The sequence below is a fragment of the Eucyclogobius newberryi genome, unplaced genomic scaffold, assembly GCF_026437365.1.
Source record: "Eucyclogobius newberryi isolate DKJ021-1_F unplaced genomic scaffold, fEucNew1.0.hap1 SCAF_20, whole genome shotgun sequence".
Lineage (NCBI taxonomy): Eukaryota > Metazoa > Chordata > Actinopteri > Gobiiformes > Gobiidae > Eucyclogobius > Eucyclogobius newberryi.
Window position 1 is genome coordinate 26,648,607 of NW_027315835.1, and position 24,725 is coordinate 26,673,331.

Sequence of the window (24,725 nt, forward strand, 5' to 3'; positions counted from 1 at the left end):
ACAGACTCTCAGTGTTACTGTGGTGTTTTCAAAGACCTCAGACATTTTGGAAGTGAAGGTGTTCGGGTATGAAACGGTGGCTGGACTGAGTGTTGAACCGCATGGATGCAAGCGGATCATTGTGGAGACAGCACAGGTAATTTATCTACATTTGAAAATACAGTTATTACATCATGACAATGACTAAAAAATTGAATGTATAAAAAAGCGGCAATGATCTGCCCTCGCCACGCCGCCGCCGCCTCGCTAACGCGCCGCAATTTTCCGTCTACTGCTGAATCCCCCCTTTGCTTTACAAATAAAGGGAAAAGTTTGGATAACTTTTGATGGCCCAATCCTGAAGATGAGTCTCACAAAATTTTAGGTTAATTGGGCTAACGCCCTAGAGGGAGTTCGTAAAAGTATAAAGTATAAGCATTTTCAAATTTCAGAGATTTGGCAATTTTCTCATTGGAATAACATAGGAGGTTTCTGTCATATCAATGGCTACGCTGTAACAAATATGACATGGGTGTCTTTGACTTTTTTATTGGCATGCCAATATAGGATTTTTGGCACAATTTTATAAATTATGGAAGAACTACATTTTGTGGTCCCCATTAAAAAGGCAATTCGTTTTGAAATTCTTGCCAAAATGTGCAGCGAAACTTTGAACAAAAAAGTTGATTACTTTTGATGGCCCACTCCTGAAGATGACTTTCATCAAATTTCAGTGTTCAAGTGTTAGCATTACTGTCATTACTACGGCTACACCGTAACAAACCCATTGACTTTTTTGATCGGGATGCCAAAATGGAATTTTACTCCCTATGTAAAATTAAATTTCACTCTGTAGAAGGTGCTATCGCGTCAAATTAATTTGTTTCACTTCATGTAGGTTTAGGGCGAAGGGTTTAACAACTGAATCAAATTTTAACGCAATTCAGACTTTGTTTGCACAAACAGCAGCATATTTAAAATTTGGGATTTTTTTGAAATTCTAGCTTAATTTTGCGGCTTCGCCGCACAGAGCCTGTAAATAAAAAATAATAATAACTTTGCATGCCCCACACCCCAACACCATTTTCACAATGTTCAGCCCTAGGAGGAATTCATAAAAGTACGACATTTGGAAAAACTCCCGAGTTCTGCTTAGCTAATTTTGATCCAATGTGGCCGGCATTTGGTTGGACGGACGGCGTTGACGTTCTACTATTTTTTACATGTCGCCATCTACCTCTGTGCCAAATTTCTTGATTCTACAATCAGATTTTTTGGGCCATTTCCTATCTCTCTATGCATTTTTTTGTACATTTGGGGGCGCTGACGCACCATTTTTATTTTTCATTTGAGAAAAAGGAGATATAATAGACAATGTAGAGAGGCACGATTTTTAGAAGTGTGTCAATCACACTCATTCATTCCCCGATGCTTGCTATAAATTTATTGGGGGATTTATTAATCCATATATTTTGCTCAGTGGGAGGGGCAAGTGGGGAATAAAGGAGAGCCGCTCTTGGCTGGGGGGGTCTGTCACCGACAACAGAGCAGGTTACAGTGTGCTGAGAGAGTCTCAGAGAGTTAAAGGAGACGTGACGCGAGTTAAAGTATAACTCCTCGTTTGAACTCTGTAAATATATGTATTTTTGGAAATTTTTTCCTCACTGTAAATATTTTTGCATTGTTTTCACTATTTTTGCACTTTGGTTTTTGGCGCAATAAATCCACCTGAGAACTTTAAATTCGACTTGGCCTATTTTTGAAAGAGAGCCCCGCTACAGCCTTCTTGATGAGGGAGCTGATGGTGGGCTCCCACTTGAGGTCCTGGGTGATGGTGGTGCCGAGGAAGCGGAGAGAGTCCACGGTGGAGATGAGGGAGTCTGTGCTAGTGAGGGGGGCTGTGACTTTCCTGAAGTCCACGATCATCTCCACTGTTTTCTGGGCATTGTACTCCAGGTTGTTACTGCTGCACCAGGACACCAGCCGGTCCACCTCCCTCCTGAAGACAGACTCGTCTCCGTCTGAGATGTCCACTAACTTGATCAGTTTTACGGAGTCATGGCTGGAGGTGGAGCAGTTTGTGTCCAGGGAGAAGAGCAGGGGGGAAAGTACACAGCCTCGCACAGAGACCGTATCAATGGAATGAAAAATGTGATAACTTTTGATGCACCCTCTTATTGGCCCTCTATACAATAATAATGTTCAATTTTTGCATTACATGCTTATATGCACGGAACGTGCATGAGTTTGGGAACATATTCGTAGGCGCAAAAGAACACTTAACATGGGGTCGTCATCCCCATGTAAAGTGCTCATTTAGTGCGCACTTTCGCTCGGGCTTTGCCTGTTTACAATCATGTTGTTAATGTTCAATTTTCCTACTACTAATTAGTATGCATGGGACGTGCATGTGTGGAGGAGTACGATAGTGAGTGTTTGAAAGCAGGCGAGCGCTTTGTGACATTTTTGTGTTTTTTGTTGAAAATGCAAAGAAATTAATCCTTTCTAGAACATGTTTGTTGAAATTTGGAGAAAGAGAAATGAAAACGCAAAAATGGATGCCACGTCAAATAATAACTAGAACTTTACTTCAAAATAATTGTATCACACATTTTATGCAGTGTCTCTTTGGACTAACTAATTAGCATATGTAATCATTGTTCTCGCATGTGAACTTAATTGCAGACATTTGCAGCCAAAGCTGACAGTGGGACCTTGGTAACGTTCATTTGGATGATGGACAACCTCGTCAGCACAGCGCATGAAGGAGCCACTTATAATGTCGTTCTGAAAAAAGTAGCTCAATACCAACTCAAAGTAAGGTTATGGTTGTGCTTGACAAGTATAACAAATGCTGTTGCTATTGAGATACAAATTGTCCTTCCTCTTTTTCTCCTGTTTTAAAATATGTACGTTTTACTCAAAAAAAAGATTATATGTTTGGTAAATGTATGCACTTTTACACTCACATACAATATATTTGTTAGGATACCCTAGGGCAATTTGATATCAGAATACATAGGTAGGAAAAATATATTTGTTAATGGATATACGTATTCTGCAAAAGGCTAGAAATGAACATTTGTCGGGATGGTTTCAGTTGTCAAGAGAATCTCAATATCAGAAAGTCTTTGTTTCTTGTAGTTGCCCTTAGGATATTAGATTACAATATGTTTCAATATTTCTTTTACTGTTTTGTTTTTACAAGGTGATAGCATCCAACCCAGTCAGCTCACAAAGCCGGTCCTTCGTCCTCTCTGCTGAAGAGTTGCTGCCATTTTCCGGCCTTGTCTTGTCTCTCAGTGAGATCATGGCTGTCGGCTCCAACCAGCTGTTCACTGTGACAGTCAAAGCGGATGTTTCCCTTTCAGTCAAATTCAGGTACATATTCTCAAAAATACATTAAAAAATATCTACCCAAAACACAAAAGTACGTAAATAAATAACCCATCAAATAATGACTTAGGTGGGATTTCAATGACAGCAGCACCAGTATAATCCACAGTCACTCCGCCTTATGTGAGAAGATGGTGGACAATGGGGTTAAAGTAATGGACACCTGGGACTCTCTGAACTATACCTTCAGTGAACCAAGTAAGCCCTTATAGTTTAATTTTTCTTCATATTCACATTCATATGCGTGGAAATATCATTTTGGAAAACGGTGCTTAGATATTAAATACATTTCAAGCTATACCACATACAGTGTTTGTAGTTTTTGTGGTGTATAATGAGTGTATAATAATGTTTTAACAGGTCTTCATCAGGGCTTACAACAAAATCCTTGTTGAGCAAAAATGATATATAATCAAAGTCCTCATTTAGACCAGGATGCTCATAGGCTATTTATGAACCCAGAAAACTTCTCTTTGAATGAATGTTTGTAGTCTATCACCACCTATTGCCAGTGGTTGTATATGTTTAATACCTTCAATGCGAAGCAGAGAGTCATTACTATTATAATGTTCACAAAAATGACGAGCAACTGGGTCGTCTTGCTTGTTAACTCTGATCGTTTACTGTCTTTCTAGATGACTACACCGTGACTGTTCAAGTTTTCAACCAATATTCAAAGTTGGAAGTTTCCAAGAAGATTAGTGTTCGAGATAAGTTACAAAAGATCTTTGTTTCTACCTCCCCAGAGGTGCCAGCTGTCAATCAGATTTTCCTTCTGAAAGCCTCAATTGAACCTAATTCGAATAATATTCTCTACACGTGGGACTTTGGTGACAGCTCCAGCGCAGTCCTAGACAACAAAATTAACCATACATTTGGATCTCCTGGACTCTATAATATAACAGTATCTGGCAATAATAGCATTTCGCTTGTGACTTCGTGGATGTTGGTGGAAGTTATGGAAATCATTTCTGGCTTAGTTATTAGATACAGTGGACCGACTGAGATAAACACAGCCATGGATTTTAAAGCTGATGTTCAAACTGGGACAAGCCTCATTTGGAAGTTCGACTTTGGTGATGGGCTGCACCAAGATAACCTTAGAGATGGTTCAACTTCTCATGTCTACATATCTCCAGGGAACTATACCCTTGGTGTTACAGTCTCCAATTTGGTCAGTGAAATGTATCATTCCATAATTGTTCAGGCCTACAAGCTTGAAATCCATGAGATTTTGCCAACTGGGTGTGTCATAGCGGGGCACAAAATCCATCTGACTGCATTGGTGAATGGGAACATCTCAATGTTAACTTTTCATTGGTTATTTGGAGATAGCACGCCTTTAAATTTAGTCAGAGCAAATTCTTCAACAACGCATTTATACAGAAACCAAGGATTATTTCACTTAAACCTTACCGTGGTTAGTTCGGTCACAAGCGTATCATTCAGTTCAAGTTTGTGTGTTGAAAACGTCATTGCTACTGTAGATTTGAGGCAAAAGAAGTATGTGTTAGCAGTTGGGGGAGAAATCTGTTTTGAAGTCTTGGTAAATCCCAATATTCCAGATGGGTTGAAGTTTCAGTGGATGGTCAGCGCTGTTACTTCCATAACAGAATCCAATAAAAAGTGTTTTGTCTTTAATAAGGAGGGTATTGAAGAAGTAGCTGTCTTGGTTAGCAATAGCGTTAGCAAACAGGTGGCTAAATCTTTCATCACAGTTCAGAAACCTGTAGGGAGATTTTTGGTGGAACATGGCCCAAATTCTGCATTAATAGTCAATTCAGAGACACAATTCTGGGTTACGGAGTGCAATGGTAGTAATGTTACTGTTCAGTGGGACTTTGGAGATGGGTCGCTGATAGAAACTAGCAAAAATGTGTCACATGTTTTTGCAACCACTGGTCAATTCATTGTCACTGCAACCGCAAGTAATTCAGTCAGTCAAGTGTCTTCAAGCATTCAAGTCAGCGTTGTACCTCTAGATTGCGATTTATCGATTCATACAAAACAAATGTATGTAGCAACAGGGGAAGATACTATATTTACAGCCATAAGCAGTTCCATAAGTAGCACAAACTATTACTGGACTGTGGTTGGCACAACGACGACCATACAGGGAACTTACGACTTTAGGTTCACGTTTGCTAAACCAGGAATGTATCAGGTTGAAGTTGTTGCACAGAATTTGGTAGGCACAAGGGAGGCGGCCATTACAGTTAATGTTTTGGAAAGAATTGAAGAGCTTGAGATTGCTTGTGCTGGCTTGACTGACTTAAAATACATACCAACTCATGAGGAAGTACATTTCAACGCCTCTGTTAGAAAAGGATCTAACGTTACTTACCATTGGCTTGCCATGCAGTATGGAGAAAATATTAGAACTACAGTGGAAGCAGGAGTTGTGCGATTGTTGGTTGAAAATCCAGGAGAAATAGTAATTAAGTTGATGGCTGAAAATAAGCTAGGAGAGGCAACAAGCAATATAACTGTTGTCGCAATAGAACGTGTAAAAACTGCCATGGATGAACAAAAACACTTTGTTCCATTAGGAGCGCTAGTTAATATTTCTGTAACTGTAATTGCGGGTTCTGACTTGCATTATTCTTGGTATGTCTACTCAGATCAATCTCCAATCCAAATGCAAGTTCCATTTCTCCTTCATCGTTTTACGAAGCTAGCTGCTGTTAGCATTGTCGTTTCAGTTGAAAATGTTCTTAGCCAGAGTAATGTCTCTAAAATGTTTGTCGTTCAAGAGAAAATTCAAGATGTAGGTTTTACAGTTGCAGGGATGATGGAACCAGTTTATGTTAAAACAAATACTAGCGTTGCATTTAATGGACATGTAAAGAAGGGTAGTAACTTGCATTGGCAATGGAAAATTCAAGATGGCAGTTCCAATTATTTTAATGCTTCTGAACAAATTTTTATTCGTAGTTTCCAGAAATATGGCATCTATTTTGTATCTTTAAATGTTTCCAATGGGCTTGGCTGGAAGATGATTGCAGACAATTTTACAGTTCAAGATGGAATTGAAGGGCTTGCGCTAAATGCTAACAGATTCTCTCTTTGCGTTAATGAGGAAGTCACTTTTATACCAATTATTTTATGTGGAACAAATGTAAGTTACGTTATTACATTCAGAAACAATGGCGTCGATCAGAATTATGATTTTGTTGAATCGTTTGCCACATCCAGCCTTGCGATTGGTACACATTTAGTTACAATAAAGGCTTGGAACCAGGTTGGGATTGCTGAGGTATCGACTATTGTTGCCATAATTGAGCGCATTCAAGGATTGCAATTTGTAAACTGCTCTTTGGCGACTCTAGAAGCTTTAAAAGGACTTGTTTTTACGGCGAGGATTGAAAACACATACTCAGTCAACTATACATGGATATTTGAAATGGAAGGATATAAGAAGAAAACGTTATATGGACAAGACGTTGTGTTTACTTCAACTAACAGTGGCATTTTGAGAATAACAGTGGTGGCTAGCAATCCTGCCTGCAGCGAGAAGCTAACCAAGGACGCTAACGTTGAACTGCCAGTGAAAGAGGTTGACCTTAGCTGTGATTTTGAAAAAGCTTTTCTAGATTACGTGACTACATTTACAGCTGAAGCAAATGGAAGCAACTTGAATTATCAATGGGATTTTGGAGACACAAGTATGGCAGTGCTAGCAAACTCAAGAAAAGTCAATCATACATATTACAAGGCGGGAAAATATGTTGTTACAGTTATCGTGTTCAACAATGTTAGCAAGATTTCCCAACAGGTGTTTGTGGCTGCACAAAAAATAGAATGTTCAGAGCCTCAAGTGTCGATAATTCAAAGTCAAAGTACTATTTTAAAGTCGAGACCTAGTTACTTTGAAGCAAATGTGCTTAACAATTGCTCCACTTATAAAACCACTTACTTATGGGAGATATTTGCCTGCACTAACCTCAATTCGACCAGGAAAAGAGTCAACTTCCAAACCAAAGTGGATGCAACCTCCCCATTCCTCCAGCTCCCAAAGCACTCTTTGGATGTGGGCCAGTATTACTTGGTCTTCACCACTTTCTTAAATGGGACCCCAATGTATGTCCAACAAAATATCACAGTCAGAGTGGTCCATTCGCCGTTGGTGGCTGTCATCAAGGGGGGCTCTGAAAGGATGTGGCCCAGCAACCAAGCCCTTGTCCTGGATGGAAAGCAGTCCCGAGACCCTGATGTGGAGCCAGGCATGGAGAATGAATTGGAGTATGATTGGAGAGTCCATATAAAGGTAGTTGTGTTATTTGTTTTGTGATTTTCTAACTGTTGCCACAAATGACCAAATTCAATGGACAAAGATTATATTTGATTATGTACCTATAATTATTGAACATTCAACATTATTGTTCATCCATCAGTACATTAGTGATGTCAACCAGCAGTGTTGTGCCTGAATGCGTTCATTGAACTAAAGTTCATGAACGCGTTCATTCTGGTGTCTGTGAACGGCACGTTCGTTCTTTTTTATTTCGTTCAATAAGGTGTCAGATTTCTAGAAACTTCCAGGCGAAAAACACACCGTTATGTTGACCAAAAAGAGCCTATGTCTGGCAAGTGTGAGAGCTCCAAAGTTGTTGAGGCCGATAGCGCAGACAGAGATTTTGCGTGTGCACCACACTGTGCATGCGCATCAAAACAAAAAGCGGCACGGATGCGACAGCAACAGAGCAGCAGGAGTCGCCCTACAACCAGTTACGTGAGTTTTATCATAAGGTCGGTGAGGATGGGAACAATGTGCATTTCTGTACAAACTTTGCCTCTGGGGAAGGCTGTCCCTTCAATGTGAATGTAAATCCTGGGGAAGGATTCAAAATTGGATATGAAGATGAAATCTGACACATAGTTTCAGCATTAAACTAATACAATAATTGCTGCCTGTGGTTGTATTTGGGCTGTGGAAATAATTTAGAAACATTATAGCATAATATTGAAAAAAAGATTTTTTGGAGCTGTGAACTTAGTTAAAAAATTTGAATTATGAACTATGAACTGAACTAGTTCATGTAGAAAGTGAACTTTCCCAACACTGTCAACCATGTTGACATAAATAGTATTTTGGCGCTTTAGGGGTTGTTATCCTTATCACAACCTTTCTTCCCATAACATACCATCCTGCAACTGGCTTGTTGTGCAGCCCACTGATGATAAAAGGAGCTCGTACACAAAGTACACAAGCATGTTCAAATAATCATGTCCTTTATTGTAGTATTACTTAAGAATATCATTTTTTACAGAATTCCACAGACGGACTTATTGAACAAGTCTTTGTCAGAAACAGCAGTGAAATTACTTTACCAAGAACCAATCTTCACTCAGGGGCCATTTTTGTGATCACTCTCACAGTACACAAGGCCGGGAGGAAACCTGTCTCTGCCAACCAGACTGTGAGTACGTCCACAACAACGACTCAACAATATGACAATATGTTTTCTTCAATTTCTAGATGAAAAAAAAATCGAATTATGCTTTAGACAATTGTAATATCAAATGTAGCAGATGTTGAGAGTTGCAATGATGTTTTGGGAAGCATATTTCAATAGCCACTATTATTCAGACAGAACTAAACAGATTGATTTTCTATTATCAATAACCGCAAGATTTTAGTAGATTGGATCAATGATTGTAATCACGATTAAATTTGAGTAATGGGATCCGGTATTCCCATGTATGTATGTATGTATTTATTTATTTTTTTATCAGTGACAAAACTTCAGAATGCAGGACTAACTTTAAGATCAAATTGAAAATATGTACAACTTTTTGCACCTTTTTTTGCATGTACTTTTATGGTTAATGCCCTTCTAAGCATTTTGTGCATGATGAATGAACTTACAATTCTCTTCTGTAAAAAGGTAATGGTGAGTGAGACGGCAGTTCCAGTGACAGTAGAGTGTATGTCTTGCCCTGCCCGGCCCTTCTCTTACAGCTACACACGACCTCTAAAACTCCGCGGACAGTGTGAAGTGTGCAGTGACCAAGCTCAAGTAAAGCCCTCACTATTTTGTCATAAAGTTGTTGATCCTCCAACATGAACTTAAAGGTGGTATGGACGATTTTTTTCAGCCAATTTTTTATCATATTTCCTCGTGGCGTGGATAAATCATTAGTCCTGCCACGTATCAATCATAAAACGCACCTACCGCTCACCTGCAGCCGCGTCAGGCTCGTCCCCACGTTTCCGCGTGCCTAAGCGCATGGATCTATCATAATATAGTTCCCTCAGTGTACGGGGCAAAATGAAGACGGAGAAAGACAGTTCGAGCTGACGCAGAAGTGGACAGAAATCTACGGGAGACGAGCGATGTGATGCGCTCCGTTGCGCTAATAAACAAACGCACGTGTGTGTTGTATCAGTCCACACGGGGGAGTGCGCATGCGCATTTCCGCCTGCGTTCTCAAATCGCCGAAAAATCTTCCATACCGCCTTTAATCCATTCATTTGGTCTTGTTAAACTCTATCAGATCAGTGCTTGTGTGTTTTCATACATTACCATGTTTTGACAACCTGTTTGTAATAAAACAATTCAAACTAAATTCAACTAGGAAAAAAAGAGCAATAATATTCATGCAACCATAGTCAATAGTATTTTGTGGTATTTCTGAATTTATTTCTGTATTAATTTCTCCATAGTACCAATGGACTTGTACGGACCAAAGTGGAAGAATCATTGATTTAAGTGACCCCTCTTTTGGAAGTTCTTCTCCAAACCTGCTGGTACGTTCAGGTGCACTGGATCCTGCAGAAACGTACACCTTCACCCTGAGTGTGTTGGAGTCGCAGAGGGGTCAGAGGGGTCAGCGGGGTCAGCGGAGTCAGTGGGGCAGCTCCAGTCTGACCCTGCAGCCCGGCTCCACACCGCAAGGAGGGCTGTGTGAGCTGAGACCTCAGAGGGGCGTTCTGGAACTGGACACTGTAGTCACTTTTAACTGCTCAGGTATTTATATTTGTTTTTTAATACATGTGCAATGTTTTGGTTAATGTTGTTGCAGTCCTTCAAAAAATATGCTTGGGGTTGGAGAGAGGAAAATTACTGAAAGCTGTCATAGCAATTCAAAATTAACTAGATAATTTGCAATGGCTGAAGCCATTGCTGGAGTGTCTGCGTCTCTCCCTCTCCCTCCCTCCCTCCCTCCCTCCCTCTCTCTCCCTCCTCTCTCTTCCTCTCTCTCTCCTCCTCCCTCCCTCTCCCTCCCTCCCTCCCTCTCTCTTCCTCCCTCTCTCTCCCTCTCTCTCCCTCCTCTCTCTTCCTCTCTCTCTCCTCCTCCCTCCCTCTCCCTCCCTCCCTCCCTCCCTCCCTCTCTCTCTCCTCCTCCCTCCCTCTCCCTCCCTCCCTCCCTCCCTCCCTCCCTCCCTCTCTCTCCCTCCTCCCCCTCCCTCTCTCTCTCCCTCCCCCCCTCCCTCTCTCTCTCTCGACTGGCTGGTCACAAAATTCTAAAGAATAAAGCCTAAAGAATAAAGCCTAAAAAATTCCGCAGACACTCATAATGCCCCATTTATTTCACTGGGGAAAAAGTACTAATACCAATGCAAATTCTGCAAAAAGTACAAGTTGTTCAAATGTCAAAAGTTATTTAAGTTATTTTTTATGAATGGCCAAAATAGAGACATGGGTCGAGACAAGGGAGAGTCTTGTCACCCGTAATCTTCAACCTGTATTTGAACTATCTGAAAGACTAACAAAATCTAAGGAAAGCTGCAATATGTAGTCAAGTTTAACTCTAAGAGGATGGTAATGATACTTAGGACAAAAGACAATCTTCAGATAGCTTTTGGCCTATTTGAAGGAGCTTTCAGTTGTTAAAAAGGTAATATATCTCGGTAAAATCATCAGGAGTGACCTCTGACCATAAGTTTCAGAGGCAGAGCTGTAAAATGTACGCACAAGCTAATTTAAAGCACAAAATATGATTCTGTGTAAAGCTTGCACGTTTTATGAATTAAAATACATTGTCAGGATCATAAACATAGTGTCTAAAATAGACTTGGAAAGGTAAATTAATGCGTTTGTTTCTAGTAGGCTGGACTATGGACTAGAAACTGTAGCTTAGTTGGTCAAAGTGTCTGTCTTGTAAATGTTTTACATCCCAGCAACCCAGCAGTGCCTTTTGATATTGTGTTCTTTGGTATGAAAATGCAAACAATGCATCTTAGCTAACCACTAAGGAATCCCACGCTTAAATCTTTTAATCCAAGTCCATTAGAGCAGCTACTTGATTTTAGCTTAGTTGGTCAAAGTGTCTGTCTTGTAAACGTTTTACATTGTGTTCTTTGGTACAAATTTGTAAAGAATAGGAAGGCTTAGCCAACAACGAAGGAATCAGTCCCCTACATCTTTTGATCCAAGTTCATGAGGCAACAAGCTCAAATTGAGCCTTTTGTGTTTAGTTTTTTATTGAGCAGGCTCCCTCAAATAGCTCACTGGCTTTAACGCTGTTTTTCCTGCAAAATTTTGCTTGTAAATGTGTCAACATTGGCGCTGTGGCTTAGTTGGTCAAAGTGCCTGTCTAGTAAACAGGAGATCCTGGGTTCAAATCCCAGCAGTGCCTTTACATTGTGCTCTTTCCTATGAAAAAGGAAGCTACAACATTTCTTGGCAAACCACGGAGGAATCCGACACCTACATATTTATTTCAAGTCTATTGAAGGCACATATCCTACATTAGGCTACCCCAAATAAATTGTCTGTTTGCTGTAACCCGAGTCAACATTTTTCATCTGGGTCGGACGGTAGGCAAATTCTTGTTTTTTTTACGTTGAAGGCAAAAAAAAAGATCCCAATTTTGTCATTTTTTGAGTCGGAGTGACCACCAGGGGTCAGGCTTCAACAGTCAATGACGAAAAACGTCTCTATCAACCCGATCGGGAGACTAAATCTCACGATTTTAAGATATTTCAATCGACCTTTTGTACGCCGCTATCCTTTCTTTTGGTAGCTAAGGCGAGCGGGGGGAACATGCGGCATCCCAGAATGCATTTGCGTAAGTCAAATTGGACATGTCAGTGGCGCCGACAAGGCCAAATCAACTCGTAAATGGCAATGAGAAGACTCCTACGCGCGCTCTATTTTGTTACAGACACATGTGGAGGACTGAAAAGGAAGATCCACATGTGTTACGCGGTGCGTCTTCAGTCCTTTGAGATGAAAGTCAGGTTTACAAGTGTGATAAAAATATTCAACACGGTGATTCAGGAATGACCGGTCAGTGAGTCGGCGAAATAATTGAAAAAAAAAAGATTTTGACGTGTTTTCAACAAACTGCTGATATATTTTTTTCAGTCGGCTAGTTTCATAGCGGGTCGGTTGGGTTATGGCAAATAGATATATTCTTTTGCTCAGCCTTAGCAATTTCCTTTTATTCTGTTTCCAAGGAGCAGTGTGCCAATTTCCCATTGAGCATATCTGATATGTTTTCGTGAAATTGTGCTTTGAAAAGGGAAGATTCAAATGCACATTGTCAGGTATTGCCTTTCACAACCATCAACAGTCCTCTTACAACCACGAAGGGATTCGAACCCTCAGTCTTCTGATCCGAAGTCAGACGCCTTATCCATTAGGCCACGTGGTCCTGGTTTCGTCTGAACAGGCACATTGGAATGCAGCATGCCAATATTTTTCCATGCCCTCTTCACCTTCTTCCGGAAGCCCGTCTGACTTCGTGAGAAACTAAGTTCTACACAAGACTAAAAAGCCATTTTCAGGCCGCCCAGGGAATCGGTGCAGATTTGCATGATGAACATTGGATATTTAAAAAAAACTGGGCGGGACGGAATTTTGTCAATATGGTGGAATATTTTGTCACATCAGGGCTTTAAAACATTGCTTCTCTTGGCACTGTAGCTTAGTTGGTCAAAGTGCCTGTCTCGTAAACAGGAGATTCTGGGTTCAAATCCCAGTAGTGCCTTTTTACAGTAGGTTCTTTGGTACGAATTTGTAAACAACAAGAAGGCTAAGCTAATTTCGAAGGACTCTGATCCTTAATCCTTTTCATCCAAGTTCATTAGACCACAAGCTCAATATTTGCTCTTCTGTTGTTGTTTTTTTTGTGGAGCAGGCTCCCTTAAAGATAGCCTACTGACATTCCATTCATTTTATGCTGGAATTTTTTTTTCAAATTTTGTTCTAAAAGGCAATAACATTGGCGCTGTAGCTTAGTTGGTCAAAGTGCCTGTCTTGTAAACAGGAGATCCTGGGTTCAAATCTCAGCAGTGCCTTTTGATATTGTGTTCTTTGGTATGAAAATGCAAACAATGCATCTTAGCTAACCACTAAGGAATCCCACGCTTAAATCTTTTAATCCAAGTCCATTAGAGCAGCTACTTGATTTTAGCTTAGTTGGTCAAAGTGTCTGTCTTGTAAACGTTTTACATTGTGTTCTTTGGTACAAATTTGCAAAGAATAGGAAGGCTTAGCCAACAACAAAGGAATCAGTCCCCTACATCTTTTGATCCAAGTTCATGAGGCAACAAGCTCAAATTGAGCCTTTTGTGTTTAGTTTTTTATTGAGCAGGCTCCCTCAAATAGCTCACTGGCTTTAACGCTGTTTTTTCCGCAAGATTTTGATTGTTAATGTGTCAACATTGGCGCTGTGGCTTAGTTGGTCAAAGTGCCTGTCTAGTAAACAGGAGATCCTGGGTTCAAATCCCAGCAGTGCCTTTACATTGTGCTCTTTCCTATGAAAAAGGAAGCTACAACATTTCTTGGCAAACCACGGAGGAATCCGACACCTACATATTTATTTCAAGTCTATTGAAGGCACATATCCTACATTAGGCTACCCCAAATAAATTGTCTGTTTGCTGTAACCCGAGTCAACATTTTTCATCTGGGTCGGACGGTAGGCAAATTCTTGTTTTTTTTACGTTGAAGGCAAAAAAAAAAGATCCCAATTTTGTCATTTTTTGAGTCGGAGTGACCACCAGGGGTCAGGCTTCAACAGTCAATGACGAAAAACGTCTCTATCAACCCGATCGGGAGACTAAATCTCACGATTTTAAGATATTTCAATCGACCTTTTGTACGCCGCTATCCTTTATTTTGGTAGCTAAGGCGAGCGGGGGGAACATGCGGCATCCCAGAATGCATTTGCGTAAGTCAAATTGGACATGTCAGTGGCGCCGACAAGGCCAAATCAACTCGTAAATGGCAATGAGAAGACTCCTACGCGCGCTCTATTTTGTTACAGACACATGTGGAGGACTGAAAAGGAAGATCCACATGTGTTACGCGGTGCGTCTTCAGTCCTTTGAGATGAAAGTCAGGTTTACAAGTGTGATAAAAATATTCAACACGGTGATTCAGGAATGACCGGTCAGTGAGTCGGCGAAATAATTGAAAAAAAAAAGATTTTGACGTGTTTTCAACAAACTGCTGATATATTTTTTTCAGTCGGCTAGTTTCATAGCGGGTCGGTTGGGTTATGGCAAATAGATATATTCTTTTGCTCAGCCTTAGCAATTTCCTTTTATTCTGTTTCCAAGGAGCAGTGTGCCAATTTCCCATTGAGCATATCTGATATGTTTTCGTGAAATTGTGCTTTGAAAAGGGAAGATTCAAATGCACATTGTCAGGTATTGCCTTTCACAACCATCAACAGTCCTCTTACAACCACGAAGGGATTCGAACCCTCAGTCTTCTGATCCGAAGTCAGACGCCTTATCCATTAGGCCACGTGGTCCTGGTTTCGTCTGAACAGGCACATTGGAATGCAGCATGCCAATATTTTTCCATGCCCTCTTCACCTTCTTCCGGAAGCCCGTCTGACTTCGTGAGAAACTAAGTTCTACACAAGACTAAAAAGCCATTTTCAGGCCGCCCAGGGAATCGGTGCAGATTTGCATGATGAACATTGGATATTTAAAAAAAACTGGGCGGGACGGAATTTTGTCAATATGGTGGAATATTTTGTCACATCAGGGCTTTAAAACATTGCTTCTCTTGGCACTGTAGCTTAGTTGGTCAAAGTGCCTGTCTCGTAAACAGGAGATTCTGGGTTCAAATCCCAGTAGTGCCTTTTTACAGTAGGTTCTTTGGTACGAATTTGTAAACAACAAGAAGGCTAAGCTAATTTCGAAGGACTCTGATCCTTAATCCTTTTCATCCAAGTTCATTAGACCACAAGCTCAATATTTGCTCTTCTGTTGTTGTTTTTTTTGTGGAGCAGGCTCCCTTAAAGATAGCCTACTGACATTCCATTCATTTTATGCTGGAATTTTTTTTTGAAATTTTGTTCTAAAAGGCAATAACATTGGCGCTGTAGCTTAGTTGGTCAAAGTGCCTGTCTTGTAAACAGGAGATCCTGGGTTCAAATCTCAGCAGTGCCTTTTGATATTGTGTTCTTTGGTATGAAAATGCAAACAATGCATCTTAGCTAACCACTAAGGAATCCCACGCTTAAATCTTTTAATCCAAGTCCATTAGAGCAGCTACTTGATTTTAGCTTAGTTGGTCAAAGTGTCTGTCTTGTAAACGTTTTACATTGTGTTCTTTGGTACAAATTTGCAAAGAATAGGAAGGCTTAGCCAACAACAAAGGAATCAGTCCCCTACATCTTTTGATCCAAGTTCATGAGGCAACAAGCTCAAATTGAGCCTTTTGTGTTTAGTTTTTTATTGAGCAGGCTCCCTCAAATAGCTCACTGGCTTTAACGCTGTTTTTTCCGCAAGATTTTGATTGTTAATGTGTCAACATTGGCGCTGTGGCTTAGTTGGTCAAAGTGCCTGTCTAGTAAACAGGAGATCCTGGGTTCAAATCCCAGCAGTGCCTTTACATTGTGCTCTTTCCTATGAAAAAGGAAGCTACAACATTTCTTGGCAAACCACGGAGGAATCCGACACCTACATATTTATTTCAAGTCTATTGAAGGCACATATCCTACATTAGGCTACCCCAAATAAATTGTCTGTTTGCTGTAACCCGAGTCAACATTTTTCATCTGGGTCGGACGGTAGGCAAATTGTTTTTTTTACGTTGAAGGCAAAAAAAAAAAGATCCCAATTTTGTCATTTTTTGAGTCGGAGTGACCACCAGGGGTCAGGCTTCAACAGTCAATGACGAAAAACGTCTCTATCAACCCGATCGGGAGACTAAATCTCACGATTTTAAGATATTTCAATCGACCTTTTGTACGCCGCTATCCTTTATTTTGGTAGCTAAGGCGAGCGGGGGGAACATGCGGCATCCCAGAATGCATTTGCGTAAGTCAAATTGGACATGTCAGTGGCGCCGACAAGGCCAAATCAACTCGTAAATGGCAATGAGAAGACTCCTACGCGCGCTCTATTTTGTTACAGACACATGTGGAGGACTGAAAAGGAAGATCCACATGTGTTACGCGGTGCGTCTTCAGTCCTTTGAGATGAAAGTCAGGTTTACAAGTGTGATAAAAATATTCAACACGGTGATTCAGGAATGACCGGTCAGTGAGTCGGCGAAATAATTGAAAAAAAAAAGATTTTGACGTGTTTTCAACAAACTGCTGATATATTTTTTTCAGTCGGCTAGTTTCATAGCGGGTCGGTTGGGTTATGGCAAATAGACATATTCTTTTGCTCAGCCTTAGCAATTTCCTTTTATTCTGTTTCCAAGGAGCAGTGTGCCAATTTCCCATTGAGCATATCTGATATGTTTTCGTGAAATTGTGCTTTGAAAATGGAAGATTCAAATGCACATTGTCAGGTATTGCCTTTCACAACCATCAACAGTCCTCTTACAACCACGAAGGGATTCGAACCCTCAGTCTTCTGATCCGAAGTCAGACGCCTTATCCATTAGGCCACGTGGTCCTGGTTTCGTCTCAACAGGCACATTGGAATGCAGCATGCCAATATTTTTCCATGCCCTCTTCACCTTCTTCCGGAAGCCCGTCTGACTTCGTGAGAAACTAAGTTCTACACAAGACTAAAAAGCCATTTTCAGGCCGCCCAGGGAATCGGTGCAGATTTGCATGATGAACATTGGATATTTAAAAAAAACTGGGCGGGACGGAATTTTGTCAATATGGTGGAATATTTTGTCACATCAGGGCTTTAAAACATTGCTTCTCTTGGCACTGTAGCTTAGTTGGTCAAAGTGCCTGTCTCGTAAACAGGAGATTCTGGGTTCAAATCCCAGTAATGCCTTTTTACAGTAGGTTCTTTGGTACGAATTTGTAAACAACAAGAAGGCTAAGCTAATTTCGAAGGACTCTGATCCTTAATCCTTTTCATCCAAGTTCATTAGACCACAAGCTCAATATTTGCTCTTCTGTTGTTGTTTTTTTTGTGGAGCAGGCTCCCTTAAAGATAGCCTACTGACATTCCATTCATTTTATGCTGGAATTTTTTTTTCAAATTTTGTTCTAAAAGGCAATAACATTGGCGCTGTAGCTTAGTTGGTCAAAGTGCCTGTCTTGTAAACAGGAGATCCTGGGTTCAAATCTCAGCAGTGCCTTTTGATATTGTGTTCTTTGGTATGAAAATGCAAACAATGCATCTTAGCTAACCACTAAGGAATCCCACGCTTAAATCTTTTAATCCAAGTCCATTAGAGCAGCTACTTGATTTTAGCTTAGTTGGTCAAAGTGTCTGTCTTGTAAACGTTTTACATTGTGTTCTTTGGTACAAATTTGCAAAGAATAGGAAGGCTTAGCCAACAACAAAGGAATCAGTCCCCTACATCTTTTGATCCAAGTTCATGAGGCAACAAGCTCAAATTGAGCCTTTTGTGTTTAGTTTTTTATTGAGCAGGCTCCCTCAAATAGCTCACTGGCTTTAACGCTGTTTTTTCCGCAAGATTTTGATTGTTAATGTGTCAACATTGGCGCTGTGGCTTAGTTGGTCAAAGTGCCTGTCTAGTAAACAGGAGATCCTGGGTTCAAATCCCAGCAGTGCCTTTACATTGTGCTCTTTCCTATGAAAAAGGAAGCTACAACATTTCTTGGCAAACCACGGAGGAATCCGACACCTACATATTTATTTCAAGTCTATTGAAGGCACATATCCTACATTAGGCTACCCCAAATAAATTGTCTGTTTGCTGTAACCCGAGTCAACATTTTTCATCTGGGTCGGACGGTAGGCAAATTCTTGTTTTTTTTACGTTGAAGGCAAAAAAAAAAGATCCCAATTTTGTCATTTTTTGAGTCGGAGTGACCACCAGGGGTCAGGCTTCAACAGTCAATGACGAAAAACGTCTCTATCAACCCGATCGGGAGACTAAATCTCACGATTTTAAGATATTTCAATCGACCTTTTGTACGCCGCTATCCTTTATTTTGGTAGCTAAGGCGAGCGGGGGGAACATGCGGCATCCCAGAATGCATTTGCGTAAGTCAAATTTCACACCCCGACAGAGCGTGACATTACTATGGACATGTCAGTGGCGCCGACAAGGCCAAATCAACTCGTAAATGGCAATGTGAAGACTCCTACGCGCGCTCTATTTTGTTACAGACACATGTGGAGGACTGAAAAGGAAGATCCACATGTGTTACGCGGTGCGTCTTCAGTCCTTTGAGATGAAAGTCAGGTTTACAAGTGTGATAAAAATATTCGACACGGTGATTCAGGAATGACCGGTCAGTGAGTCGGCGAAATAATTGAAAAAAAAAAAGATTTTGACGTGTTTTCAACAAACTGCTGACATATTTTTTTCAGTCGGCTAGTTTCAAAGCGGGTCGGTCGGGTTACGGCAAACAGACATATTCTTTTGCTCAGCCTTAGCAATTTCCTTTTATTCTGTTTCCAAGGAGCAGTGTGCCAATTTCCCATTGAGCATATCTGATATGTTTTCGTGAAATTGTGCTTTGAAAAGGGAAGATTCTAATGCACATTGTCAGGTATTGCCTTTCACAACCATCAACAGTCCTCTTACAACCACGAAGGGATTCAAACCCTCAGTCTTCTGATCCGAAGTCAGACGTCTTATCCATTAGGCCACGTGGTCCTGGTTTCGTCTGAACAGGCACATTGGAATGCAGCATGCCAATATTTTTCCATGCCCTCTTCACCTTCTTCCGGAAGCCCGTCCGACTTCGGGAGAAACTAAGTTCTACACAAGACTAAAAAGCCATTTTCAGGCCGCCCAGGGAATCGGTGCAGATTTGCATGATGAACATTGGATATTTAAAAAAAACTGGGCGGGACGGAATTTTGTCAATATGGTGGAATATTTTGTCACATCAGGGCTTTAAAACATTGCTTCTCTTGGCACTGTAGCTTAGTTGGTCAAAGTGCCTGTCTCGTAAACAGGAGATTCTGGGTTCAAATCCCAGCAGTGCCTTTTTACAGTAGGTTCTTTGGTACGAATTTGTAAACAACAAGAAGGCTAAGCTAATTTCGAAGGACTCTGATCCTTAATCCTTTTCATCCAAGTTCATTAGACCACAAGCTCAATATTTGCTCTTCTGTTGTTGTTTTTTTTGTGGAGCAGGCTCCCTTAACGATAGCCTACTGACATTCCATTCATTTTATGCTGGAATTTTGTTTTCAAATTTTGTTCTAAAAGTCAATAACATTGGCGCTGTAGCTTAGTTGGTCAAAGTGCCTGTCTTGTAAACAGGAGATCCTGGGTTCAAATCCCAGCAGTGCCTTTTGATATTGTGTTCTTTGGTACGAAAATGCAAACAATGCATCTTAGCTAACCACTAAGGAATCCCACGCTTAAATCTTTTAATCCAAGTCCATTAGAGCAGCTACTTGATTTTAGCTTAGTTGGTCAAAGTGTCTGTCTTGTAAACGTTTTACATTGTGTTCTTTGGTACAAATTTGCAAAGAATAGGAAGGCTTAGCCAACAACGAAGGAATCAGTCCCCTACATCTTTTGATCCAAGTTCATGAGGCAACAAGCTCAAATTGAGCCTTTTGTGTTTAGTTTTTTATTGAGCAGGCTCCCTCAAATAGCTCACTGGCTTTAACGCTGTTTTTTCAGTAAAATTTTGCTTGTAAATGTGTCAACATTGGTGCTGTGGTTTAGTTGGTCTAAGTGCCTGTCTAGTAAACAGGAGATCCTGGGTTCAAATCCCAGCAGTGCCTTTACACATTGTGCTCTTTCCTATGAAAAAGGAAGCTACAACATTTCTTGGCAAACCACGGAGGAATCCGACACCTACATATTTATTTCAAGTCTATTGAAGGCACATATCCTACATTAGGCTACCCCAAATAAATTGTCTGTTTGCTGTAACCCGAGTCAACATTTTTCATCTGGGTTGGACGGTAGGCAAATTCTTGTTTTTTTTACGTTGAAGGCAAAAAAAAAGATCCCAATTTTGTCATTTTTTGAGTCGGAGTGACCACCAGGGGTCAGGCTTCAACAGTCAATGACGAAAAACGTCTCTATCAACCCGATCGGGAGACTAAATCTCACGATTTTAAGATATTTCAATCGACCTTTTGTACGCCGCTATCCTTTATTTTGGTAGCTAAGGCGAGCGGGGGGAACATGCGGCATCCCAGAATGCATTTGCGTAAGTCAAATTTCACACCCTGACAGAGCGTGACATTACTATGGACATGTCAGTGGCGCCGACAAGGCCAAATCAACTCGTAAATGGCAATGAGAAGACTCCTACGCGCGCTCTATTTTGTTACAGACACATGTGGAGGACTGAAAAGGAAGATCCACATGTGTTACGCGGTGCGTCTTCAGTCCTTTGAGATGAAAGTCAGGTTTACAAGTGTGATAAAAATATTCGACACGGTGATTCAGGAATGACCGGTCAGTGAGTCGGCGAAATAATTGAAAAATAAAAGATTTTGACGTATTTTCAACAAACTGCTGATATTTTTTTTTCAGTCGGCTAGTTTCATAGCGGGTCGGTCGGGTTACGGCAAACAGACATATTCTTTTGCTCAGCCTTAGCAATTTCCTTTTATTCTGTTTCCAAGGGAGCAGTGTGCCAATTTCCCATTGAGCATATCTGATATGTTTTCTTGAAATTGTGCTTTGAAAAGGGAAGATTCAAATGCACTTTGTCAGGTATTGCCTTTCACAACCATCAACAGTCCTCTTACAACCACGAAGGGATTCGAACCCTCAGTCTTCTGATCCGAAGTCAGACGCCTTATCCATTAGGCCACGTGGTCCTGGTTTCGTCTGAACAGGCACATTGGAATGCAGCATGCCAATATTTTTCCATGCCCTCTTCACCTTCTTCCGGAAGCCCGTCCGACTTCGGGAGAAACTAAGTTCTACACAAGACTAAAAAGCCATTTTCAGGCCGCCCAGGGAATCGGTGCAGATTTGCATGATGAACATTGGATATTTAAAAAAAACTGGGCGGGACGGAATTTTGTCAATATGGTGGAATATTTTGTCACATCAGGGCTTTAAAACATTGCTTCTCTTGGCACTGTAGCTTAGTTGGTCAAAGTGCCTGTCTCGTAAACAGGAGATTCTGGGTTCAAATCCCAGCAGTGCCTTTTTACAGTAGGTTCTTTATTACGAATTTGTAAACAACAAGAAGGCTAAGCTAATTTCGAAGGACTCTGATCCTTAATCCTTTTCATCCAAGTTCATTAGACCAGAAGCTCAATATTTGCTCTTCTGTTGTTGTTTTTTTTGTGGAGCAGGCTCCCTTAACGATAGCCTACTGACATTCCATTCATTTTATGCTGGAATTTTTTTTTCAAATTTTGTTCTAAAGTCAATAACATTAGCGCTGTAGCTTAGTTGGTCAAAGTGCCTGTCTTGTAAACAGGAGATCCTGGGTTCAAATCCCAGCAGTGCCTTTTGATATTGTGTTCTTTGGTATGAAAATGCAAACAATGCATCTTAGCTAACCACTAAGGAATCCCACGCTTAAATCTTTTAATCCAAGTCCATTAGAGCAGCTACTTGATTTTAGCTTAGTTGGTCAAAGTGTCTGTCTTGTAAACGTTTTACATTGTGTTCTTTGGTACAAATTTGCAAAGAATAGGAAGGCTTAGCCAACAACGAAGGAATCAGTCCCCTACATCTTTTGATCCAAGTTCATGAGGCAACAAGCTCAAATTGAGCCTTTTGTGTTTAGTTTTTTATTGAGCAGGCTCCCTCAAATAGCTCACTGGCTTTAACGCTGTTTTTTCCGCAAGATTTTGCTTGTTAATGTGTCAACATTGGCGCTGTGGCTTAGTTGGTCAAAGTGCCTGTCTAGTAAACAGGAGATCCTGGGTTCAAATCCCAGCAGTGCCTTTACACATTGTGCTCTTTCCTATGAAAAAGGAAGCTACAACATTTCTTGGCAAACCACGGAGGAATCCGACACCTACATATTTATTTCAAGTCTATTGAAGGCACATATCCTACATTAGGCTACCCCAAATAAATTGTCTGTTTGCTGTAACCCGAGTCAACATTTTTCATCTGGGTCGGACGGTAGGCAAATTCTCGTTTTTTTTACGTTGAAGGCAAAAAAAAAGATCCCAATTTTGTCATTTTTTGAGTCGGAGTGACCACCAGGGGTCAGGCTTCAACAGTCAATGACGAAAAACGTCTCTATCAACCCGATCGGGAGACTAAATCTCACGATTTTAAGATATTTCAATCGACCTTTTGTACGCCGCTATCCTTTATTTTGGTAGCTAAGGCGAGCGGGGGGAACATGCGGCATCCCAGAATGCATTTGCGTAAGTCAAATTGGACATGTCAGTGGCGCCGACAAGGCCAAATCAACTCGTAAATGGCAATGAGAAGACTCCTACGCGCGCTCTATTTTGTTACAGACACATGTGGAGGACTGAAAATGAAGATCCACATGTGTTACGCGGTGCGTCTTCAGTCCTTTGAGATGAAAGTCAGGTTTACAAGTGTGATAAAAATATTCGACACGGTGATTCAGGAATGACCGGTCAGTGAGTCGGCGAAATAATTGAAAAAAAAAAGATTTTGACGTGTTTTCAACAAACTGCTGATATATTTTTTTCAGTCGGCTAGTTTCATAGCGGGTCGGTCGGGTTACGGCAAACAGACATATTCTTTTGCTCAGCCTTAGCAATTTCCTTTTATTCTGTTTCCAAGGAGCAGTGTGCCAATTTCCCATTGAGCATATCTGATATGTTTTCTTGAAATTGTGCTTTGAAAAGGGAAGATTCAAATGCACTTTGTCAGGTATTGCCTTTCACAACCATCAACAGTCCTCTTACAACCACGAAGGGATTCGAACCCTCAGTCTTCTGATCCGAAGTCAGACGCCTTATCCATTAGGCCACGTGGTCCTGGTTTCATCTGAACAGGCACATTGGAATGCAGCATGCCAATGTTTTTCCATGCCCTCTTCACCTTCTTCCGGAAGCCCGTCCGACTTCGGGAGAAACTAAGTTCTACACAAGACTAAAAAGCCATTTTCAGGCCGCCCAGGGAATCGGTGCAGATTTGCATGATGAACATTGGATATTTAAAAAAAACTGGGCGGGACGGAATTTTGTCAATATGGTGGAATATTTTGTCACATCAGGGCTTTAAAACATTGCTTCTCTTGGCACTGTAGCTTAGATGGTCAAAGTGCCTGTCTCGTAAACAGGAGATTCTGGGTTCAAATCCCAGCAGTGCCTTTTTACAGTAGGTTCTTTGGTACGAATTTGTAAACAACAAGAAGGCTAAGCTAATTTCGAAGGACTCTGATCCTTAATCCTTTTCATCCAAGTTCATTAGACCACAAGCTCAATATTTGCTCTTCTGTTGTTGTTTTTTTTGTGGAGCAGGCTCCCTTAACGATAGCCTACTGACATTCCATTCATTTTATGCTGGAATTTTTTTTTCATATTTTGTTCTAAAAGTCAATAACATTGGCGCTGTAGCTTAGTTGGTCAAAGTGCCTGTCTTGTAAACAGGAGATCCTGGGTTCAAATCCCAGCAGTGCCTTTACACATTGTGCTCTTTCCTATGAAAAAGGAAGCTACAACATTTCTTGGCAAACCACGGAGGAATCCGACACCTACATATTTATTTCAAGTCTATTGAAGGCACATATCCTACATTAGGCTACCCCAAATAAATTGTCTGTTTGCTGTAACTCGAGTCAAAATTTTTCATCTGGGTCGGACGGTAGGCAAATTCTTGTTTTTTTTACGTTGAAGGCAAAAAAAAAGATCCCAATTTTGTCATTTTTTGAGTCGGAGTGACCACCAGGGGTCAGGCTTCAACAGTCAATGACGAAAAACGTCTCTATCAACCCGATCGGGAGACTAAATCTCACGATTTTAAGATATTTCAATCGACCTTTTGTACGCCGCTATCCTTTATTTTGGTAGCTAAGGCGAGCGGGGGGAACATGCGGCATCCCAGAATGCATTTGCGTAAGTCAAATTTCACACCCTGACAGAGCGTGACATTACTATGGACATGTCAGTGGCGCCG

The 24,725-nt window shown here is 40.9% G+C and overlaps 1 long non-coding RNA gene and 23 other non-coding genes across 24 annotated transcripts; 19 read left to right on the top strand and 5 right to left on the bottom strand.

The window, feature by feature from the left end:
- The first annotated feature begins 8,657 nt into the window (after positions 1–8,657).
- Positions 8,658–10,336, top strand: LOC140369542 (uncharacterized). Its single transcript, XR_011928233.1, has 3 exons — positions 8,658–8,795; positions 9,264–9,395; positions 10,043–10,336. It is a non-coding gene; the product is annotated as an uncharacterized lncRNA (long non-coding RNA).
- Positions 10,337–11,884: 1,548 nt separating this feature from the next.
- On the top strand, positions 11,885–11,958 carry trnat-agu (transfer RNA threonine (anticodon AGU)). Its single transcript has one exon. It is a non-coding gene; the product is annotated as a tRNA-Thr (tRNA).
- Positions 11,959–12,905: 947 nt separating this feature from the next.
- trnar-ucg (transfer RNA arginine (anticodon UCG)) lies at positions 12,906–12,978 on the bottom strand. The gene has a single exon. It is a non-coding gene; the product is annotated as a tRNA-Arg (tRNA).
- A 262-nt stretch (positions 12,979–13,240) lies between these two features.
- trnat-cgu (transfer RNA threonine (anticodon CGU)) lies at positions 13,241–13,314 on the top strand. Its single transcript has one exon. It is a non-coding gene; the product is annotated as a tRNA-Thr (tRNA).
- A 236-nt stretch (positions 13,315–13,550) lies between these two features.
- trnat-ugu (transfer RNA threonine (anticodon UGU)) lies at positions 13,551–13,624 on the top strand. Its single transcript has one exon. It is a non-coding gene; the product is annotated as a tRNA-Thr (tRNA).
- A 368-nt stretch (positions 13,625–13,992) lies between these two features.
- Positions 13,993–14,066, top strand: trnat-agu (transfer RNA threonine (anticodon AGU)). The gene has a single exon. It is a non-coding gene; the product is annotated as a tRNA-Thr (tRNA).
- A 948-nt stretch (positions 14,067–15,014) lies between these two features.
- trnar-ucg (transfer RNA arginine (anticodon UCG)) lies at positions 15,015–15,087 on the bottom strand. The gene has a single exon. It is a non-coding gene; the product is annotated as a tRNA-Arg (tRNA).
- Positions 15,088–15,349: 262 nt separating this feature from the next.
- Positions 15,350–15,423, top strand: trnat-cgu (transfer RNA threonine (anticodon CGU)). The gene has a single exon. It is a non-coding gene; the product is annotated as a tRNA-Thr (tRNA).
- A 236-nt stretch (positions 15,424–15,659) lies between these two features.
- Positions 15,660–15,733, top strand: trnat-ugu (transfer RNA threonine (anticodon UGU)). The gene has a single exon. It is a non-coding gene; the product is annotated as a tRNA-Thr (tRNA).
- A 368-nt stretch (positions 15,734–16,101) lies between these two features.
- Positions 16,102–16,175, top strand: trnat-agu (transfer RNA threonine (anticodon AGU)). Its single transcript has one exon. It is a non-coding gene; the product is annotated as a tRNA-Thr (tRNA).
- Positions 16,176–17,121: 946 nt separating this feature from the next.
- trnar-ucg (transfer RNA arginine (anticodon UCG)) lies at positions 17,122–17,194 on the bottom strand. Its single transcript has one exon. It is a non-coding gene; the product is annotated as a tRNA-Arg (tRNA).
- Positions 17,195–17,456: 262 nt separating this feature from the next.
- trnat-cgu (transfer RNA threonine (anticodon CGU)) lies at positions 17,457–17,530 on the top strand. The gene has a single exon. It is a non-coding gene; the product is annotated as a tRNA-Thr (tRNA).
- A 236-nt stretch (positions 17,531–17,766) lies between these two features.
- Positions 17,767–17,840, top strand: trnat-ugu (transfer RNA threonine (anticodon UGU)). The gene has a single exon. It is a non-coding gene; the product is annotated as a tRNA-Thr (tRNA).
- A 368-nt stretch (positions 17,841–18,208) lies between these two features.
- trnat-agu (transfer RNA threonine (anticodon AGU)) lies at positions 18,209–18,282 on the top strand. Its single transcript has one exon. It is a non-coding gene; the product is annotated as a tRNA-Thr (tRNA).
- A 1,314-nt stretch (positions 18,283–19,596) lies between these two features.
- trnat-cgu (transfer RNA threonine (anticodon CGU)) lies at positions 19,597–19,670 on the top strand. Its single transcript has one exon. It is a non-coding gene; the product is annotated as a tRNA-Thr (tRNA).
- Positions 19,671–19,906: 236 nt separating this feature from the next.
- On the top strand, positions 19,907–19,980 carry trnat-ugu (transfer RNA threonine (anticodon UGU)). The gene has a single exon. It is a non-coding gene; the product is annotated as a tRNA-Thr (tRNA).
- Positions 19,981–20,348: 368 nt separating this feature from the next.
- On the top strand, positions 20,349–20,422 carry trnat-agu (transfer RNA threonine (anticodon AGU)). The gene has a single exon. It is a non-coding gene; the product is annotated as a tRNA-Thr (tRNA).
- Positions 20,423–21,402: 980 nt separating this feature from the next.
- trnar-ucg (transfer RNA arginine (anticodon UCG)) lies at positions 21,403–21,475 on the bottom strand. Its single transcript has one exon. It is a non-coding gene; the product is annotated as a tRNA-Arg (tRNA).
- Positions 21,476–21,737: 262 nt separating this feature from the next.
- trnat-cgu (transfer RNA threonine (anticodon CGU)) lies at positions 21,738–21,811 on the top strand. The gene has a single exon. It is a non-coding gene; the product is annotated as a tRNA-Thr (tRNA).
- Positions 21,812–22,046: 235 nt separating this feature from the next.
- On the top strand, positions 22,047–22,120 carry trnat-ugu (transfer RNA threonine (anticodon UGU)). Its single transcript has one exon. It is a non-coding gene; the product is annotated as a tRNA-Thr (tRNA).
- A 368-nt stretch (positions 22,121–22,488) lies between these two features.
- Positions 22,489–22,562, top strand: trnat-agu (transfer RNA threonine (anticodon AGU)). The gene has a single exon. It is a non-coding gene; the product is annotated as a tRNA-Thr (tRNA).
- Positions 22,563–23,511: 949 nt separating this feature from the next.
- Positions 23,512–23,584, bottom strand: trnar-ucg (transfer RNA arginine (anticodon UCG)). Its single transcript has one exon. It is a non-coding gene; the product is annotated as a tRNA-Arg (tRNA).
- A 262-nt stretch (positions 23,585–23,846) lies between these two features.
- Positions 23,847–23,920, top strand: trnat-cgu (transfer RNA threonine (anticodon CGU)). The gene has a single exon. It is a non-coding gene; the product is annotated as a tRNA-Thr (tRNA).
- Positions 23,921–24,156: 236 nt separating this feature from the next.
- Positions 24,157–24,230, top strand: trnat-ugu (transfer RNA threonine (anticodon UGU)). The gene has a single exon. It is a non-coding gene; the product is annotated as a tRNA-Thr (tRNA).
- The last annotated feature ends 495 nt before the right edge of the window (positions 24,231–24,725 follow it).